Below are 6,449 nucleotides of genomic sequence, written 5' to 3' on the forward strand. Positions count from 1 at the left end.
ACCCATTGTTAGCTTCCATGGACACTCTTTGAATGAATGAATACTAACTTACAATTACCTTTAAGAAGTTGTGTTTAAATGCCTGTGGCCTGAAACCTCAGGCCAGGAGTGGTGAACTTTGAGAGTGTGTTACCTGCATTCTGGGCCTTCCCCTTTAAGATCCTGTTGCCCTCTCCTTGGGATCTGTATCCTATATCCAGTTATACCCATTAAACCATATACAGTTTCACCTGTCCAAGCAATCTTTCCTTAAAGGAGTTTTCAGATTCAGGCATACATGTAACTCAATCTTATTAGGATCCATTATGTGCTTGCTGGTATGGTTGAAGCACCCCAAGTATGTCCAACTCTGAATGTATGTGGCAAGTATATCCAACACAGGGCTTGTATTCAGAATATAGAATGAATACCTTGCAAGTCCACAAGAAAAAGAAAGACAGCCCAGTAGAAAAGTGGGTAAAAGACTGGACCAGACACTTCACAAATGACCAAAGTGACCCAATAAACATTTTACAAGGTGTTGAACTTCTTCAGGAGGGTCAATACCTGAAGGGAAACAGGAAGCACAGTTGGCAGAGGGAGAAGCTGGGTTGGGATGTGGCCTCAATAAAAGCCTCCCCAGATTTCTGGAGAGCTGTGAATCTAGGATAAACTTTCAGAGCTATTCCAAGGGGTGGTGGGGAGAGGGGCTTTATTTCCCCCACCCCCAAACGCACAAATACCACCCAATCATTGAGTGGATAGGCTCCCCCTGGGAAGTGGGTGTGACCCTCTCTTCTCAGAGAGAGCTGACAGCTGAGGAGTCTCAGCCAGCACCCCTCCCAGCAGCGGGGGGAATAGGTCCGTCAGTCCTGAAGGGTCATCTCGGGGATGCATCATAGCATTCACTATATATGCAAATTCTATAACTCAGCAATTCTGTTCCCACATATGTGCAACAGAAATATGTACATATGTTAACTGAAAGACATGTACAAGAATGTTCATAGCAGCACTATTGATAATATTCCAAGCTGAAAACAACCTGAATGTCCAACAATAGTGGATGAATAAACTGTGTTGTAGAACTAAGATGTGCAGATGAATTGACTGAAGAATCAGAGTGATGCCTTAGACATCTGGCTTCAGTAACTGGGTGATGGTGATCTCAGTTATTGAGATGGGGACAAAATAAGTCTAAGGGACAAGCAGGTTGGGGGGCTGAGTTCCAGAGGGATCTCGTTAGCATTCCACAACCACCAAATCTCTTCTCATTTGTTCATTTGTTTTTCTTCATTCTGCAGCTCTGTAGAAATGTACCCACAGGAGCCAGGGCTCCCCCCAGGGAGTTTAGGGAGTCCCCAGAGGGGAGAAGGGGCAAAGGGCTGAGGGGCAGGCCTGGGCAGTGAGAATGCTAGCAATGAAAGGCAGCCCTTCAACCTGAAAATTCACCTCCAGCCTCTGCAGCTAAGGATGCTTTCAGCGATGACTTAGATGACCCTCATGTTTGAAGACATCCAGCCCTTGGGTCATTTCTCAGCTTTTGGCCTTTACCACACTGGCCATGCCCTCAGCATGACCCAAACACCCTCCCTTCCTGTAGCCACCCTCTCCTTGCCCCAGCCACAGAAGCATTGCCTGGCAGGGACATGCAGCATGTCACAAAGGCTGGATTCTTACTGCTGCCTGAGCGCGGGGCAGAGTGATTCAGGCTGGACTCCCTGGATCTCCTGAGGCAGGTATGGGATCCGGGTGGGCTGAAGCTGCGCAACCAACTCTGCTATGTTGGTGGAGCCTCCCTGTCCCCCTCTGGGGGGGACACAGGGTGGAGCCCCGGGTGGCTGCTGCATACCAGGCCTGTGCTGGGCCTTTTGCCTGCTTTGGTTCATTGGAATCTCAGGCTCCTTGCACTCCGGGTGCCTTCAGGGCAGACTTAGTATTTTCTAAACTACTCCATGAGGAGCAAAATCAGATCTGCCTTTAAAGAAGGAAATTCCTCAGCCTCCCTCAGCTACCAACCAACAAGCTCTGGGATCCATTTCAAGCCTTTTCCTCTAAGCAGGGAAGAGAGCCAAGTCCAGGGGTGGGAAGTATAAACTATCAGACCTTGGTAACCGCCAGAGCCTGGTACCTCATCTGTGTGTCAGGCAGACCTATTTCGTGGTGGTCCTTGTCGGGGGCATCAAGTCTTGGCGCTGATGGCTAGCGCCCACGGCGGACTCAATTGCCCCCAAGCCTTGGGCATTAAAGATTCGCCTGTGGTCAGTTTCACAGTCAGGCGACCAGGAGCGCTTCCTGAGTTCCCATCTGAGCTCCCGGGAAATGCAAGTCCAGATCCTGGATTTGGGACCCTTTACAGAACCCCCGGAGAGCTAGGAACAAGGGCGGACGGCGGAAATGCCCTCCCCGCGAGAGCAGCTGCCCACTCCGCCCCCAGCCCAGCCCACCGGAAATGACGGCGCATGCGCAGGCAGCGCTGACGTTAGAGGGTCTCGGCACTCCCATCACATGAGTCACTCTGGGGGAGGGGGAGGGTGCCCAGCCCGCGCCTCTGAGCCCTCTGGGTATCCACTGACCCCACGCGCTGCGCATCTTCGGTTGAGGAAAAGGGGTCAGGCGACACCAGGTCACCTTTCGCGGGTGCTCTCACCCTTGCAGTCTGCGATACCCTCCCTGTCCCCAGACCTGACCTGTCATGGCATTCTAGCGCCGGACTTACATTGCACTAAGTGATCTGGCCCCATCTGGCCCGTCCCCCCCACCCCCCACAACTAGTCTGAGGTCAGCTCCTGGCGGGGTAAGGCGCTCAGATGAGTGAGGACATCTTGTGTCCATCCCCTACTCTCCCATACACTGAGTATGTCCTGGAAAACCATTCTGAAAGGGGAATTACTTTAGATTCTCACACGTTCTTGTGGTCAGAAAGTGCTTCTGTATGTCTACCTCAAATCCCCGCAGTTTAAACCCTCCAGGCCTGTCATCAGAAGAATGACTTTTAGGGTGCTCATGCGGAGAGTGTCCTCCTGTGGCCTCACCCTTACTCCTTTAATATTCTCTCATGGGTTTGTTGGGAGAAGGTGTTAACTCTTGGCCTGAGTTAATACAGGCCAAGTGCTTAAAACGGTGCCGGGGCCATGCGAGCGCTGCTCACTGTTTACTCTTAGGATCATTATTGACTTAACTTTTTTACCTAGAGTATCCATTCCTTACCCATCACTACCCGTCTTCTGGCAGGGCTCCTGAGGGGGTTCTGGCAGGGCTCCTGAGGGGGTTGAGGAGACCTGTCCAGGGACCTTACCTTCCTAGTAGGGGAGGTCACCATCAGGGGGCAGATCAGGCAGTCAAGGTCAGAGATACAGGCTTAAGAGAACTGTGGAGAAGCTACAGGTACATTTGCTCACTGCCAGCTGCCTGGGCTCCTACTGTATCACAGCACACAGCCCCCTGCCTGGGGTCCACCTGCCTCCCAGCAGACTGAGATCTCCTTAAGGGCAGGGACTCTGGCTGGCAGATAGCAGGTATCTGGTGGATGAATGAATGAATGCTCTAAAAACAGTGGCTATAACCTATTTCTTGGCCCTCCATCTTTATCTGTCTCCACCCCAGAGCAGATCCACTTGCCCCATTTGAAAGACTCCTAAAGGAACTAAAAAATGAAACTGAGAAATAGTTGGTGAAAGTGTGTCATTCCACTACCAAGGTAGCTCCATCTTCTGTGGTCACCCAGGAGTTATTTTCATTCACTTATCCACTCGCCATGTGCTAGGCGCTGGAGATGCAGGGAACAAGTCCCAGCCCCTGGTCTCGTGAATCTTGCATCTCAGTAGGAGAGACAGACATAAATCAAATTAAAAGGCAGAAATATTGCAAACGGTGGTAAAAGTTTTAGGAAACACACTGGGAGATGAAATAACAACAGCTGAGGATGGGAAATGTCTCAAGGAAAGAGACTTTTAAGATAAGATCCTAAAGATGAAAAGGAGACCGCCACATGAAGAGGAGGAGGGATGTCTTGATCAGAAGGAATAACTTGTATGGAGATCCGGGGCAGAAAGAGCTGAGAGGGTCTGAAGAAATAAAGGAAGACCAGTGTGGGTGGAACCTGGGGACACAGGGGAGAGGGATCAGGGCCCAGATCGTGCTGGGCCTTGGGGGTCACAGTGGGGCCCAGAGAAAATGGTCCCTAATAATGGGCTCTGAGGTGTTTTCAGTAGGGGAGCATTTTAGAATTCCTCGGGCTGTTCTGCAGAGAATAGATTAGAAAAAAAGGGCTCCAGGGAGGACCATGAGAACCACAGACTGGTGACTCTTCCTTTACACCGGATATAAAAGGAAGACACAGCATGGTTTCCATGTGGGAAATCATAGCTAAGAACCTATTAGGGAATCATCAAACTAATAAGAGCTAAGTAATTTCTTTAAACATTCAAAACCTGTATTTTACTACTAATATTTTTTCTGCATATATCCAGTCTTTTTTCTTAAAAATTTTCCCCATAAAAGTTTTCAAGGGCACACAAAAAGTACCACGAATCTCCACATGCCCAACACAAATTCAACAATTACCAGGATTCTGCCACCTTTGCTTCATCTGGCCTTTATGTCTTTTTTGTTTGTTTGTTTTCTTTGCTGCAGTTTTTTTAAAAGCAAATCCCAGTCACTGGGCCATTTTCCCTCTACACACTTCAGCATGCCTCACTAAAAAAATAACTAGCAGCATTTTAAAAATGTGATTATTGGTGGAATTAGGGAGGATGTTACATTTAATTTAGAGACAGTAAACAAATGGTGAGGATAAACATGTGTTTTTCCATCTACATGTGTCAGTGATCATATTCCTCAAGATGGAGTCAATATATTTTTCTGTATTACAGGAGCAAGAGTGCACAGGGATCTTGTAAGAGTTCTTGGAGAGATACTGAGATTTTTCTGAGGCGCAGAATACCCAGTGAATGGGCGAAGACCTCCTGAGTTTGGAAGAGGATAAATGGACTCATTTAAATCCATCCCATGAAAGCTGATGGGAAAAGCAATGTCCATGGGTGACCAGTAATATTTCAGTGCCACTTGGAGTTCTTTGACTGCAAACCACAGAAATGGCTCTGAATGATGGGCAAGATCAAAGGGCTTACAATTAACTCCCTTGGAGTGGCTGGTTAGCACCTGCTCTTGATTTTTGATTTTTTAAATTGGGGTATAATTTACACACAGTAAAATTCATCCTTTTTAAGTGTAGGGTTATATGAGCTTTGACAAACATATACAGTCATGGAACCATCACTGCAATCAAAACATAGAATGTTTTCATGACTCCAAAAAGTTTCCTCATTCCCTTTCACAGTCCCCTCATCCTGCTCCCAGCCTACGGCAACCACTGATCGGTTTTCCGCCCCAATGTTTTGCCCTTTCCAGAATGTCATATAAATGATACAATATGTTGCCTTCTGTATCTGACACAGTGCTTTTGAGATGCATCCATGTTATTGCTGCCCGTACCAGTACTTTGTTCCCTTTCGTTGCTGGGTGCTAGTCCCATTGTATCGATGAACCACAATCTGTTAAGTCACGAGATGATAGGCATTTGGGTTGTTTCCAGGTTCTAGTGATTATGAATGAAATTGCTATAAGCACTACGTAGGCTTTTTGTGTGGATATATGTCTTAATTTCCCCTGGATAAATACCAAAAAGCGGAATTATTGAGTTGTACAGTATTGTATATTTAACTTTATAAGAAAGTATAAATGTTCCCCATCCTCACCGGAATTTGGTATCATCAAGTTTTGTTTTGTTTTTAATCCATTCTAATACATGTGGCAATAGTTATATATCGTGGTTACAACTTGCGTCTCCCTAATGACTAAGATTCATAGTTTTTAATGTCACTCTGGCCTGGACTGGGGCTGGGTGGTTTGTAGAGTGAACTGGACTTTTTTTCAATGCCAAATAAAGGTACTATTCATTTGTTATCTTGAAGCGATGAGAAAAGCTGTGGAGCTTGTCCAAGATTTTCCTTGGGCAGGGAAAACCCACCTCTGGAGCAAGGACAGAGCTGTTCTGTCCAGTCTGCTCGTTCAGTGACATGGTGACATTCCTGTCCCCCTCTTCCCTACCTCCACACCTGTCCTACTCTGCCTTTGTGCCTAGATGGTGTACCCCTCATTTTTACCTGTGAAATTCCAATTTAAGCTAAATGCCACCTCCTTTTGAACCATCTAGGATTCCCAGAAGTTTCCAGATAGAGCATGCAAGATGATGTTGAAAAAATGCAGCCTCTTTTGGGGCCAGAGTTGAATTTGCTTTTTTGGCTTTGTTCCTTACTAGTTGTGTGACTGTGGGCAACTTAACTGCTTTGAGCCTCAGTTTCCCCTAGTGTAAAATGGGGATAATACTCAACTCAGAGGTAGGTTTTTGTTGTGTATGAGAAATTGTTGTCATTATTATTACTAATATTATTATTAATTTGCCTCTA

Source organism: Camelus ferus, chromosome 16, assembly GCF_009834535.1.
Source record: "Camelus ferus isolate YT-003-E chromosome 16, BCGSAC_Cfer_1.0, whole genome shotgun sequence".
NCBI lineage: Eukaryota > Metazoa > Chordata > Mammalia > Artiodactyla > Camelidae > Camelus > Camelus ferus.